This window comes from Aricia agestis, chromosome 5 (assembly GCF_905147365.1).
Source record: "Aricia agestis chromosome 5, ilAriAges1.1, whole genome shotgun sequence".
NCBI lineage: Eukaryota > Metazoa > Arthropoda > Insecta > Lepidoptera > Lycaenidae > Aricia > Aricia agestis.
The window spans coordinates 5,436,933-5,452,672 of NC_056410.1; the positions used below are offsets into that span (position 1 = coordinate 5,436,933).

General features: G+C 35.6%; 1 protein-coding gene across 10 annotated transcripts in view; it reads left to right on the top strand.

Annotated features, from left to right (window-relative positions):
• Nucleotides 1–15,740, top strand: part of LOC121726768 (fasciclin-3) — a 170,714-nt gene that overhangs the window by 24,079 nt on the left and 130,895 nt on the right. Inside the window, exon 2 of one of the 10 annotated variants that reach the window (XM_042114260.1) lies at nt 5,091–5,132. The exons of the other annotated variants lie outside the window; for them this stretch is intronic. The gene's annotated coding sequence lies outside the window, so the exon portion shown is untranslated. The remainder of the gene's footprint in view (nt 1–5,090; nt 5,133–15,740) is intronic. 10 annotated transcript variants of the gene reach the window in all.

Consider the following 15,740-nt stretch of genomic DNA (forward strand, 5'->3'; position numbering starts at 1 on the left):
ACCCACAAATCTGTGTCTGATATTACTGTAAATTAGCAATAAAAAGGTAATTGACCGCGAGCTGACAGATGATTGCTCTTCTTACTTTAGACCACCAGTGGTCAATCTGATGTTCTCAGTTGGGGACAGTTAGATCATTAGCTAGATAGCTAGTAACTACTCACTTCCTACGTCCATTACGTACAGATTATTCAATGGATATTTCGACGAATCCATACTAATATTATAAATGCGAAAGTGTGTCTGTGTGTTCGTTACCTCTTCACACCCAAACCAAGGAATTGATTTGACTGAAATTCGGTATGGAGATACTTTGAGTCCCGGAGAAGGACATAGGATCCTTTTTATACCGGAAAAATATAATACGGTTCGTATAAACGAATTTTGGCGCAACGGAGTTGTGGGCGTGATCTCGTAAGATCAATATATTCTTATTTCTTTTATTAGTTAACGGTAATTTATTTGAGTGATTTCGTAGCTGTGTTCAGTAGACCGAAATGATTATGAACGATTTCATAACATGGTGTTCACGTAATTTTTTGTGAAATGTTTAAATTAACGTTTCAAGTAGCGCTTTAGATGTGGATGATATACTTTGATAGTCTGAATATTTCTTAGAAATTAGAAAGAATCTATACTTTCACTTAAAGGCGCTCACAAGCTAAGATGGATATCCATATAACAACGTGATTGCGAAGATGTCTATATACACAATCTACGTAGATCATGGGCATTGGGCATTCATCGACGAATAATTTGTTTCTCTGTAATCGTTTAGTGCAAAGGCCGCTTAAGATACCAATAATTACTAGAAGTAATTAGAGAAAATTGCTTTGCTAAGTTCCAAAGACAGACGACACTGTGGGCTTGTTTTCGTTTTCAAATTGAAGCTGCCATTTACATTAACCCAAGAGCCAGCGACAGCCGGACTTATTCGCCATTTTATAAAAGTTAAAAGTTTACCTGTTTATTGTTTAAAACCCCTATTAAATATGTAAGGACGAGCAGCATCTATGGTCGATGGAGTTTCGGTCGCGGTTACTCTGTAGTTGCTGGTCGTTCTTACCTCTTTCAGCTTTTTTTTTTTATGAAATAAGGGGGGCAAACGAGCAAACGGGTCACCTGATGGAAAGTAACTTCCGTCGCCCATGGACACTCGCAGCATCAGAAGAGCTGCAGGTGCGTTGCCGGCCTTTAAGAGGGAATAGGGTAATAGGGGAGGGTAGGGAAGGGAAGGGAATAGGGGAGGTAGGGAAGGGAATAGGGTAGGGGATTGGGCCTCCGGTAAACTCACTCACTCGGCGAAACACAACGCAAGCGCTGTTTCACGCCGGTTTTCTGTGAGAACGTGGTATTTCTCCGGTCGAGCCGGCCCATTCGTGCCGAAGCATGGCTCTCCCACGTATAGATTCAGCTTTCATAAAATGACGAAAGTCTGGCTATCGCTGGCTCCTGGGTTATAATCTCTTTGTTTTCAACCCTTTGATTTCAACATGAGAATAATTAAAAATATAATGAAATATTTTATAATTAATAGTGACAACGCGACAGAAGGATTATGTTGGCGTTTTCCGATCTATATATTTTTACCGCCCATATATTCGGGATAATCCGGGAGTGACAGATGACCGTTGCTTGGTGGCTTGGTATTTTGATCTCGTCACATTTTTCTTTTTGCATTTTACTTTTTTAAATATGAACAAGGAAATGAACGTAACTCAAAAGCTTTTCATGATTTAAATATCTCGTTAACTTCACATTGATATTGATAATATTCAAAACTATCTTTATAGTTTATACTACTCATATTATTATTATTAAACTTTATTATATCTAGTTAGTAGTTGGTAATTGGTATCTACTATCTAGTATCTAGTCGTACCTAGTAAATATTTTTTTTCGTCCATTTGGAAAAGTGCTCTGCATGAACTCCAAAATACAGTTTCCATATTAAATGGAGGGCGTTTTAACTTTTCATTTCATTTTTATTTTGTACTGAATAACTTTTGATTTGGACTGTTCCTTATATTCGTATATGTATAATATGAGCGAAGCTCTCAGGATCATCTGAAGTCTTTAATGATAAGTATTTGTTAAGTATCGTTTTTTTTTTACATACTTATTCTACAAATATTGAACTACAAGGTTTATAGATAGCTGGCCATACCGTGTATATCAGTTTATGATAGTCTTTAATGTTTTTTTTTATTTTTTTAGATCTTCAAGATTTTTATAGAAAGATGGAGATTGCTGAGAACGATCAGCTAATGGGTTTGACACGGGTATTCACCCTGGAGACCAACTCCAGGGTGAATTGTCTGTTGAGTGGACTTAAATTTCACGATCGTGGTTGTCTAAAAGATTATTTAATTACTATTTAGTTATCGGCAATGTTAGTAATATCCTTAAAATTAAATAAATGAGGACAAGATGAAGGAGGATGATATCCGTGTTATAATAATTTTGAAAAATCTTTTCTTAATTTGCAGGCAACGTTTGAATTCCAAATGTTCACTGGCTTAAAATATGTCTTAATAATAACGATTGCCTTCTACTGTATCTAAATAACGCAAGAGAAAATTCCATTAAAAATTTTTAATGGAAGTGTATCGCGTCTCTAATACCCGGGAAATATGAAGTCGGCTTAATAATAAGTACTTGTGGTTTTATAAAACCGCGTTGTGAAGTGAAACTTTTTAACAGACTAGAAAGTAAACAGTCTACAGGTTGTTTTGTCCCGTTCCAATTGATAATATAAGGAAAATTACGACACTGGATTCAAATAAAGAAAATCGTTATTTGCAGACGCGTCGGACTAAATTATCGATTAACTAACAAAGAACGCATATAACCTTCGTCTACATTCGTATTAGGGCGCCGTACCCAAAGGGTAAAAACGGTACATTATATTTTAAAACGTAGTAACGACTTCATTGTCTGTCTCATGTCTGTCTCCAGGCTGTATCTCAAGAACCGCTCTAGCTAGACTTCTGAAATGTTCACAGAATCTGTATATATTCTGTTGCCGCTATAACAACAAACACTGAAAAAAAATTAGTATTTAAGGGGGGCTCCCATACAACAAACGTGATTTTGTTCGGCCTTTTTCACTCTATATCTATATTGGCAAGAGGTAGGCACTTGAATTTTTCACACATTCTTTTGTTATATGTGTACTTTAATATTTAATAATAATATTAAAATAAAATATACATTTCCCATACAAAAAAAAAACACAATTTTTAGCCTATTTTTGCGCTGTATCGGTACAGAACCCTTCGTGCGCGAGTCCGACTCGCACTTGGCCGATTTTTTATCTTGCTTTTTCATGTGTGACGGTATGCATTTAATCATTTTGTCCTTGATCTAAAGTTTGGCCAAGCCTAAAATACGCGAGTCTCTACGCTTCTTTTGATACGCTTAGTTATGTTCAGTATTACAGCTCTTGTCTTAAATGTTTTTGTCATCTTCAAAATTTATTAAAGTTTTAATTAAAACTTAATAACCATTCAATTTTTTGATTATTATTAAAACTTTAATAAATTTTTTCATCAATCTTCAAATCATTTCATCAAAATCATTTAATGATTTCAAACGAATATTCCTAAAAATGTTCTACTTGTTTAAACAATTAGGTCTTAATCTCAAATATTTATTGTATTAGGTATCAATGATTCAGAAACGAAAAAAAAACTTCGGTATTGGTTATGCTACTATTATATTGTTTTATCTGTTCCGTAATAAATTAGTACGCTACGCCAGCTATGCGGTAATAGAAAATAGCAGAAATTAATATTGATAAATCATCAAAGGACCCACATACATCATGATAACAGATAACGCAAACAATTGGACAGTAATTACCACAGTATTGATTTTCCATTAGCCACAGACATACATTTTTACAAATGCGAAATATTAATTCATTTTGCCACGGTCCACACCACGACTGTGCTCAAAGGACTACAAATAAAACGATTTAGGCCAATTCAATTCGAATGTTATTTTTTTTACATAACCTGCTGGCTGCTACACATGGTTAGTAATAAATTATATTTAGAGTTTTATAAAGTGTTTAAAATGTAAAAAAAAAATACTTAAATTGCTTTCCTTTTCCATGTCACTTTTGCTACATTTATTTTACACATAGACGCCGATAGATCTTTATTGGTTATTGCTAAGTAATAAAGTTGATAAGATGGTGTCGCAATTTGTTGTCCTTGTTTACACGAGCCTTTAAAGTTACAATCGCCTCACGGATGCAAGCCTTGAGACCAACGTTAGTTCCTCTCGAATCTAAAATTGCTAGGAAAATACCGGCATTTCGCAATACGCATATTACCTGCAACCTCAATATTTGATGACCGGTCAGTAAAAAGTTGTGTTTGAGCAAATACGTTTACACTTTTATTAGATTACGTCTTATATCCAGTTCCATATTAACATAATAACCTATAAAAAGGCTTGCTCCACATAATTGCATAAAGATAAGGAAAGTAGGGTCAGCAAAAACGTCACTTAGTTTCTACAAGCGTAATTACCTAGCTCGCCTACATAGTTTTTCTGCGGTCCGCACCGAATATCCGAGTTGAGCTTAGCCGCGTTGAACAAGAAAGCTAATTTTTCACGGGCATTTTAACACCGAAGTCGTAATAATTACAAAGGAATTTCGATCGTGGGAATGCCTACGGATTAACAAAATTTTTACGTTTACCATTATAATAATAAAACAAACATTAAAAGCCCGAATTATCCAGGCGTTATGGATGATACGTTTACGGAACGAAATGTAAATATTCATTGTCCGATAAGGTCTTTAACCGTATAACGGAACGCGCCGTTACGTGACGTTTCAAACATGGCGTCGACGGCTGATTCGCGATGACACCCGCGGCAAAAACTCTATGGTTTCATTGTGCGAAATGTTTTTACCAAAGATAATAGACTCCTCGTCTACTGTTTCGAATTTCGAATAAAAAATGTCTGACTCACGTCCGTCATCCGTGAGATGGATCCATTAAAATTTGGTTGTCGGTCACGTCCTATACTCTTCTAATTTGATGTGTTACCAGTTTTCTTTTTGGTTTCAGGTAAACTTCTATGGACGAACAGTTTCGAAAGAGGCGCGAAATGTAGCACCTCACATAATAGGTTATAGGTATCTAAAGGACCTACAATGTAATAAATGACGTCACAAGTCACAACTCAGAAACTGCTAGTTAGAAACCTAACATTCCCTTTTTTATCCTAGGTTAAAATAAATGCACATAAAAGTTACCAAAGCATTTGCGCGTTTGGCACGATGCAGTTTACACAAAGTCTAAGCCCACATTTTATATCTTCACCAAAGTATCGCGAGAGCTCGAAACAATACCAAAGTTTTATTCGAACAATGTTCATCGAACTCACGTACTGAAGAATGTGCAAAGACCCAACTATTCGTTCTTCAACTTCGCCTGTGGTTATGAAATATGATCATAGTGATCAGTTTTAAACTCGTACTTGGATGATTCCAAAAATAATTGATTTGTAATAAAGGTATAAGTTTTTTAAAGTTTATTCATCGTTTATTTTTCGCATTTTACTTAATAATACCAACAGTTAATCCTGTAGTCAGATCACGCTACAAATATTCTATATAATACAAATTCAATCAAATAAAAATAATGTTTCAATTTATAGTAGTAACAAAATTATGACGGATTATGTTCACTAAAATAGTCTCTACATTTTCAGTGCAGCATGTTACCAATTTATTAGAATAATCTGTGGTTAAACGATTAACTGCCAATGGCGTGTTAATTATTATCCACAAACATCGATGTAGTAAATTAACGTTAACATTAACATTTTACCGTAAAGTTAAATCTTTCAAACTTTTTAGATGCCTATTTTTTTAAATCGATCCACCCGTTTGGATGCTACGAAGCAACGGATAGAGACACACACAGACATACAAAACTTATAAGTTATAATACCACATTTTTGTTGGGGGTAAAAACCATACCGATAGAATTGATAATGTCAGACGTGACTTTTGATAGATATTGACCAGCGCGCAGCGGGGCTAAAATGGTCACATTTAGGCTGCGTTTCCACTGAAGCGGAGCGGAGCTTAGCGGTGCCCAAATGGACCAATCACCATGCTCGAAATCTCCGCTCCGCTTCAATGGAAACAGCAAGAGCGGGGTGGAGCGGAGCTGAGCGGATATTCCCAGCTTCGCACCGCCCCGCTCCGCTGTCCTCCGCTCTGCACCCCGTTGTCCTCCGCACCGCTTCGCCTCGCTCAGCTGCGTTTCTATGAATATCCGCTCAGCTCCGCTCCACCCCGCTCTTGCTGTTTCCATTGAAGCGGAGCGGAGATTTCGAGCATGGTGATTGGTCAATTCGGGCACCGCTAAGCTCCGCTCTGCTTCAGTGGAAACGCAGCCTTAGGCTTTAGCTATTCCTCTCAATCAATTGAGCAAATGAATTGTCAAAACTGTCAAACTGACGAAGTACGAATTACTAGACATGAATTGCAAGCAGAGTGACCATTTTGCGATTTTAAAAATATGAATCATATTATGATTCAAAATATGATTCTCCATAGCGACCATTTTGGCCCCGCAGATATTTGGTCGCGGTATGTCTACTCTCTACCCCGATCAAATACATAAGCCTATGAATCAGTTTCTCTGCTACAACTAGCGTTTATGTAAAATGTTTATTTAAATAATATGTTTGAACTCCTCCGGCGCTTCCTGACTAACTGGAGAGGCGCGGAAATTCCGCCCGAGTTGAGCTGAAAGATATCGTAATGGAACTATTGCGCTTTGTTTTTTAATTAACACTTACAATGCAATAAAAGGAACCTTTATTAGGGGCATTTGAAGCGTACAAAAAAGTCCGAAAGCGCTGTATCTTTGTGCAAAGGAATTTTAAAATGCACTTAAGTACGTACGGAAGCGTAAAGGAAAATATACAGTAACAATGAAAGCGATGAAAATAAAAAGGCGTCACGTAGAAATTAGCTCTAAAGAACGCTCAAGTAGTTCTTGCCAACTTTATTATCATTTATCTCATTGTAAAGTATGACTAAACAGTGTGTCTAAAAAAATATACAGTCATACTTAACATTAGGATAAAACACAGAAATTAGGATAACTACCAGTCCCAGTGACCGATTAAGACTACTTGATGCCCTAAGCAATCCACGCTTGTGGGCCGCCCTATCCGTATGACAAGTGACAACTAGAAATGTTCTTTAAACTTTTACCGCCTAAAACATTAGTTTTTTCCTTCCAAACTTATTTGGTTTGGTTTTTTGAGATGTGAGAGTGAGACGTGATGCCCTAATACGGATTTTTTTGTGCTTCATTTGGTACCCCCTCAGACGTGATGCCCTAGGCAATTGCTTAATTTGATTAAGGGTTAATCCGTTACTGACCAGTCCATAATAATAGTATATCGAATAATAAAATTTGTAAATGTAGACATCCACACGAATTTACTTGAATAACGGAAATCCATCAATTAGTCATTCTTGAGACGCCACCATGTTTGTCAAGGCTTAAATTATACAAATAGTTTATTATTCGTGGACAAATAGCTATTAATTTCCTTGTACTATCAATTATTCTTATTCACACACAATATGAAGACCCAATTAAGTCAATAAAATATAATATACAAGAATTAAATGTTGAAATTTTTATAAAATAAACTAGCGACCCGCCCCGGCGTCGCACGAATATATAGCCACTGAAAAAATGATTAAAATCGATAGCCTATGATCCTTCACTTGGTCAACTTCTTATCTGTGCCTAATAACATAAAAATTGCTCCAATGGTTCGCAAGATAAGCCCTTTCAAATAATTTCCTCCGTTTTTTCAACATTCTCCTATTAGTCTTAGCGTAATAAAATATAGCCTATAGCCTTCCTCAATAAATAGACTATCTAACGCTGATATAATTTTTCAAATCGGACCAGTAGTTCCTGAGATTAGCGCGTTCAAGTTAGCCCTTTCAAATAATTTTCCCCGTTTTTTCCACATTTTCCTCTATTTCTTCGCTCTTATTAGTCTTAGCGTGATAAAATACAACCTATAGCCTTCCTTGATAAATGGGCTATCTAACACTGAAAAAATTAGCCGTCTCGGAGGAGTACGGGAACGAACATTGTGACACGAGAATTTTATATATAAGATTTAAGATATACCTAGATGATTTTACGCATCAGTATGAAAACCATATTATAGCTATCTAGTTAGTTACTATCTTATACCTCTGCTCGTTTTGGTTGCGACTCTTCTTAACTAGACTCCTACAAATACATAGTTTACCGTTAAATATTTTCCAATAGAATATTTCGTAATTAGCGAAATTTCGATGGCCTATGAAACAAAACACTAATTGAAACTCCTAAAAAACGCATGATGAAAACGCTGGGTGAAGAAATAGTTCTTTATCTTATTGTTAAGGTGTAATTAACTGAGTCCCGGCCTTGGTTTTACTTTTAACGGTGTGATGTAACGTTGCTACATATTATGAACATTTTTTATGTGCGATCATTAACTGTAAGTAGTTTTGACTTGATATTTTGTACTAGGTCATAAACTTATATAACAAACTTATACTAAACTTATTTTTATGTACAAGATGATAAGCCCCCATATTTTATATTAACTTTTTGAAAATTAACTTTGAATTAACTTCATTGCTTACGGTTACAATTTTGCATATTTCGACATTTCTCCTTTTTAAAACAAAAATAATTGGAATGGCAATAATAATTTGACATCTTTACTTATTACTTAAAACGAGAATTTTAAAGCAATAATACCAATTAGCAATTGTGACATTATTGTACCTTAGAGCCACAATAGACATAACGATCAGTAGTTCGACTGCAAAGAGACGGACAGGTTTCAATATCTGTCAAATTCGTCGGGTTTCACTAGGATTATGAACGGAATGTGCTTCGCGCTGGCTGACATAATAAATTTTTAAATATTAAAAATAAAGATTTCAAAATTGGATTCTGATAATTTTAATCGCATGTGCCAAAACACAAACAACAATACGACCAAAGAGGAACACGTCCAGCGAATATTTCATAGTTTTAAATTCATAATAATGTAAAAAGATAACAACCCTAGCGACGATTTTCGTCATAATACGTCAAATTTAATAATTTCAACATCAGTTCTAAGTCGGCATACTCTATCATTCTGTCTACTCTGTTAGAGCTAAGTCATGAATCAGAATGTTCCATTTTTGAAAAAGTTTGAACTTTATCGAAATACGGTCAAAGTACAATATTATAATCTTTCTTTACTGTATGTCCTCTCAGATCTTTCAGTGCAATCGAACAAACAATTCTCTTACTATATTACTGGTAGAACGTTAATAAATAATAACCTTACGAGATTAGCTATATATTAATATAATCAGCTCATCACTTACACAGGCATAATTACAGTTGACAGATATTCGTCAATCGTATGCTCGGATTACACACTAATAAACTTGCTCGATATTATTGCTTGACTAATTGCTAATAAGATTATATTATGCAGGTACACGTAGACTTTAGGGCTTAGATTCAATATTAAACGCTTTATTGAGAATATATTAATATTATGATATTACTAGCATGTAACGGATACCGTATTGGGATTTAAAGATTACTTTACGAATTTTGACAATAAATTATTATACTTCACGTCAAAATCTAAATTAAAGTTCAACAATCCCTTTAGGACGACGAATAATTAATTAGTTAACTGTAATTAAATGAAGATTTTGACATAATAAAGGTCTTGACGGGGGAGAACCATGCTTCGGCACGAATGGAAATGGGAAAACGAGCAAACGGGTCACCTGATGGTAACTTAACTTCCGTCGCCCATGGACACTCACAGCATCAGAAGAGCTGCAGGTGCGTTGTCGGCCTTAGGGAATAGGGTAATAAGGGAGGGTAGGGAAGGGAAAAGGGTAGGGGATTGGGCCTCCGATACCGATTAAGGGGCAGCCAAATAACACTGATCCACAGCTGTCTGCCTTTGAATCAATTTCTCTCATGTCACCTATTTCTTTCAACAAATTGTACGTAGGTAGTAGGTACCTAGGTACTATCTGAGAAGTTGATTCCTAGGCAGATGGGGGACCTACATAGTTTGGTCGCGTTACGTCAAACCCAGCCGACAGATCACAATTGACATGATCTGACCAAATGACGTTGGTCTGTCAACTGCCTAGGAATCAATTTCCTCGATGGTACATATATTTCGTAAGTACGTTTGACCTCTCAAAAGCTTTAAACTTCTCAGCCGTATCAGATTAAAGCCCTCTAAGTTGTAGAGTAGGATAGAGTAGGAGGGTCAAGAGAGTTATTAAGTTTTCGGGAGACGATATTGAACGCCCATAAGAGGATACACCAGGGGCTAGAGAAATTAAAAATAGGTATTTGAAAATGTATTGCTGTCTCACCAATCTCAAGTCTCCCACCGCAGAGCGCGATAGAGACAACACAACAAAAGTTTAATAAAAGAACAGAAAATCTTCGATTCGTTGTCCGCTGTTTCCTTCTCCAAAACTTAACCGATTTAATATATAATACTTTTTTCTTTAAGAATTAAAGCAAGGCATGAGCTGTGTTCCTATGTTTTATTTTTTTTTGTATATTCTAGCCAGTTTTTTTTTCTGGGTGTTTGAACACAGAGGAAAATCTGGTCACTTTTTTCGGTTTTTGGACGTTCTTATCTTTTTTAATATTAAATTATGCTTATAGTGGGATATAGATATTCAGGAAAAAAATCATAGCTCTACCGGCATTATCCAGGGAGGAAACAGGGGACAACGTTTGTATGGAAAAACGGCGGTGTGGACTCCTCTTAATAGTGGCACACAAAACGGACCCGTCAAAACTTTCTGCACGTGCCTGTTTTTTTTTATTAAAAATTATTATGAAGGTAAGTATTATACAAGATGTTAGTGTAAACTCCGTTATCAAATGAGCCCGTCGAAATGAACAACTTTTTCTATGAGAACAATGCTGGGAACTCAAAAAAAAATTCGTCTTCATAGTTCATGTCCATTCAAATTGCCGATCCGGGCATCCATATGGGTATGAAGACGGCATTTTTTTTTACACTAACACACTGTATACATAAATAGAAAAAATATAGCGAAATCAATTATTTGACCTACACTTAAAAATATACTTTTATTGATTGTGAAAACTTTTTTAAAAGTCTAATTAGTGATTGTTTAGTGGCAACATACTCATATGACTTCTCCAGTGATGCGGGAATAGAGTATAGACTCATTTTTCACCTTCTTCACTTTTCGTTAGGCGATGTGTTTGCTCGTTTGCATTATATAAAGAGGAAATTGTATGAGGTACAAGCTTCTATAAATCTAATAAATTACTTTCGCAGTCGTCCTTAATAAGTTTTTGCGGTGCACCATAGCGGGTAACTCTATACAATACTGCGATTCAGATAATTTTACCTTAAACAGGACCTTAATACCTACAGCATAAAGATCACAATAAGTTGGAAGCTAGTATGCGGTGTGCACCCGTGCTACTTGTACTGACACTGATCTACAATCCGTTACGCGACCGCGATATCAATGTATCCTTATTCCTGAAAATTCCTTTTGCCTTGATCACACTTACCGAGTAAAGTCGCGGGACAGTGCTCTCAGCCAAGTACTTGGTATGTTTTATATGGATGTGCTCGGCCGAGAGCACTGTCTCGATAAGTGTGAACTGTGATCATTGCATGGTTATGTGCCACAAATAAGCCACTCAAAATTGCAATACCAAATAGGATGCAAATTCCTTCAGTGACCTAAAGTGGTCATTGACCTTCTAAAGTTCAATGCAAAACTTAATATAAAATGTAATTTGTATGAAATTCTGTTTCTTCATGCTGACTAATAATTGTTAATATAGAGAATACCTAAAAAGTAAAAAGTAAAATATTATTCATAAGAAAAACGAAGTTGGTTGAGTTAACAATTTACAAAAAAATAATACTTACATACATATTTTGTATTTGTACAAATAACAAAATACACACAATACTTACCTACGTGTTTTTGTTCACCAGCTATTTATATTTTTTCTAGTCTCTAGTCTCTATGTTCTATTCAAAATGTATAATTTCGTGTTAATCAGAGCATGTGTAGGCAATGTAGGTTCTGCATAAAAGTGCTGACGAGTACGTCATCGGCAAGTAACTGTACTCCAGCGAAAGTTAACGAGCTATTCAAATGACAATAAAAACGGCAAAAATAACGACGCCGTAAATCACAGCAGTTAGACGTGAGTGATATTAAACGGCTTTTGTTGTGAAAATTATATTTGAATGCAAATAAAAAAATGTTTAAGTTTCTTTAATTGGAATGCTTTATGATTTCCTTTTTAAATTTACAAAAATAAGTCTGGATTTCCATTTGACAAAATAATAAAGCTTAGGCCATACCTACGCGACCAGGCGACTGCGAAGCGGAGCGTCAAGCTGTCAAATGTGTTTTTTGTATACAAAACACACATTTGACAACTTGACGCTCCGCTTCGCAGTCGCCAGCCTACCTAGCATGTGTTATTTCGATGATAGATCTACGCGAGAAAAAATGTTTGTCATGCTAGGGTGAATAGAGATGAAGAGACAAACCATCAAACATCGAGAAAACATGTAGAGTGAGATATCTCGTTGGCGTATACTAGGTAGGCTGGTCGCGTAGGTTTGGCCTAAGCTTTATTTAAATTCAGAAGCTTCCGGCATCGGCTTTAAAAATGAAAACACTGAAAAATTTTGGCCGTAATTTTTTTATCAACTCCTGTTCTCGAATTAAAAGAAAAAACAAAATCTTACGACAATAAAATTATAAGGACTTACCTATAATATTTTTTCTGTAAATTTTAAAACTAGATCAAAATGTCCCTACTCCCTTCGTTTGAACTAATTAGGGCTGTGGTAAGGTATAGCACGGGGTCATTGGCCTCGATAGAGCCGCTTGCTTTTTTGTTCATTGTACTGTGAACCGGTACTATAGTCTGAGGGCTGACCGTTGTTTTATTTAGCCTTTTGTTGATATAATGATACCATTGTAATCTAGGTATTCCAGATATATTATAAGCTAACAAGTAATGTGTGTTTAGTATGTTTATAGGTGTAGAACTTAAAAGGACAATAATTATTTGTATTTAATATTTAAAATAATTACTTATGTAATGAATTTGCGAATCTTCTTTTGTTTGTAGATTTACGAGAATTTCTATCAATAGTAGTTTTCAATCAACATTTCGAAGAAAATTATACAGTTGACTAAAATTATATTATACTTACCCAAGATATTCATTAATCATTCAGGTGAAAGTCACAATGCAGATTTAGTAATAAATAATAAACTAATAACTAATTCTGTATGCGGCTTAAGTAGAATTAATTATTGAGTATGCAGTTTCAAATCTCCGTCATCTATAGCTACAGCACTATCGAATCTTCATTCTTAAATTTAATTACAGCCATCTCGAGTAATAAATCTTTTATGAAAATAACTAGTAAGTAGTTACTACACTATAAATTTTTCTGAAATATTAAAATCTAGATAGCCGCACTAAATAACGCTCAACTCCTGGACTACGGTCCGCCTTTCTCTTGCAAGGGCTATCGTGTTGCGAGATCCACCTTTGTGCGAATAAAATGTAAACCATGGGCGTCGTGAAATATGAAAATTTTAATTAATTTTACACCCTTGCTGGAAACGAAGAAACCTTTTTATTGCATTTTTTTAAATTAATGTACCACGTAGGTTTTGTGTGTTTATTTTGGCGTGGAAACCAAATTTTAGAATTTAATTTTCTAATTTCGTATGCGTTTTGTGACTATCAATAAAACTTGCCATTTAGCTCAACGTGGGCCAATCTGGATTAACCTATTGAACTTAACATAGGTACTTAAAATTATTATACATGAATACGTTTTCTAATTTTCTTCTATAGATGAAGATAAAATGAGAGAAAACATGATTAATCAAGGAAACTTAAAACAACGTAAATATTTAGTAATCACTAACAAACCAGCGCAAGTCAGACTTAAACGTTTATCTATTTAACTCTTAACTTCTCGAAATCACTACTCATATCAAAGACGATGTATACAGTATACCTAATCATAGAGATGGCTTACACAAATATGGCAGTAACGAGGCGGACGAATTCCCAGGCCCCGGTAACACACCGCGTCTAATCGCACGCCGGCGTTAAACCTGTGCAAATAACGTTTATTAACTTTAACTCATTTCGCTCTCCAACATCATTATCATCATACGCGTTTAACTAAAAAAAATTCATATTTTGCAAGCTATTTTCATTATACCCACACAAATTCACACAATTCATACGTGTGAGAGCCATGCTTCGGCACGAATGGGCCGGCTCGACCGGAGAAATACCACGTTCTCACAGAAAACCGGCGTGAAACAGCGCTTGCGCTGTGTTTCGCCGAGTGAGTGAGTTTACCGGAGGCCCAATCCCCTACCCTATTACCTTCCCTATCCTCCCCTATTCCCTTCCCTTCCCATTCCTACCCTCCCCTATTACCCTATTCCCTCTTAAAAGGCCGGCAACGCACCTGCAGCTCTTCTAATGCTGCGAGTGTCCATGGGCGACGGAAGTTGCTTTCCATCAGGTGACCCGTTTGCTCGTTTGCCCCCTTATTTCATAAAAAAAAATAATGTAGATAATAAAATATAATGAAAGTCCAAAACATTTTTCCAATACCGATATGCCTCTATATTATTATACACGTTTGGAATCTTCGGTATTTGTCTGTCTTATGGACTAAGTTATTAAAGACACACATACTTGATAGATAAGTTAGGTAGACTTGTATAAGAGCTGTAAAACCTTCACACTCCATCGATTTAAATAAGTAATTGTATTATCGAAAACTTAGCAAATAGAAAAGAGGTCGTATATCAAACTACTTAACATAGACTCAATATTCTACGATGTCTCTTGAGTTTTGAAAGTGCTAGGCATCGCTCATCCTGGCTGTTCACGATATTGAAATATGACATGGCACTTTGTCTAGACTCTAGAAATATACACGACCTAACGCGCATAAATCCATACTAATGTAATGTTATAAATGTCAAAGTGTGTCTGTCTGTCTGCGACCTTTTCACGCCCAAACACTTAACCGATTTAGCTGATTTTTTTTTCATCTAACCTATGCGTGTGGGGTATTTATGGATAGGTCTTCAAAAATCATATTGAGATTTCTAATATAATTTTTTTCTAACCTTAATAGTTTGCGAGAGAGACTCTTCCAAAGTGGTAAAATGTGCCCCCCCCCCCCTCTAACTTCTAAAGTAGGGGCATGATAATTCTAAAAAAAATGTATGATGTACATTACCATAAAAACTACCAACGAAAATTGATTTGAACGAGATCTAGCAAGTAGTTTTTTTTATACGTCATAAATGGTAAACCTTAATTTAACTTTCATTAAATCAACTGAAATATAAAAATAAATCAAAAACCTTTTAATTTCATAGAAATAAACCTTATTTATTTCTATGAAATTAAAAGCTGCTGCGGAACCCTTCATGGGCGAGTCCTACTTGCACTTGGCCGGTTTTTAAAAAGGCCTCGGCCTTTAGGAAGCAGGTGTCTGGTCCACTTGCATTTGGGAAAACACTTTTACAACAAACCACTTAGGAAAAGTGACACAAGTCG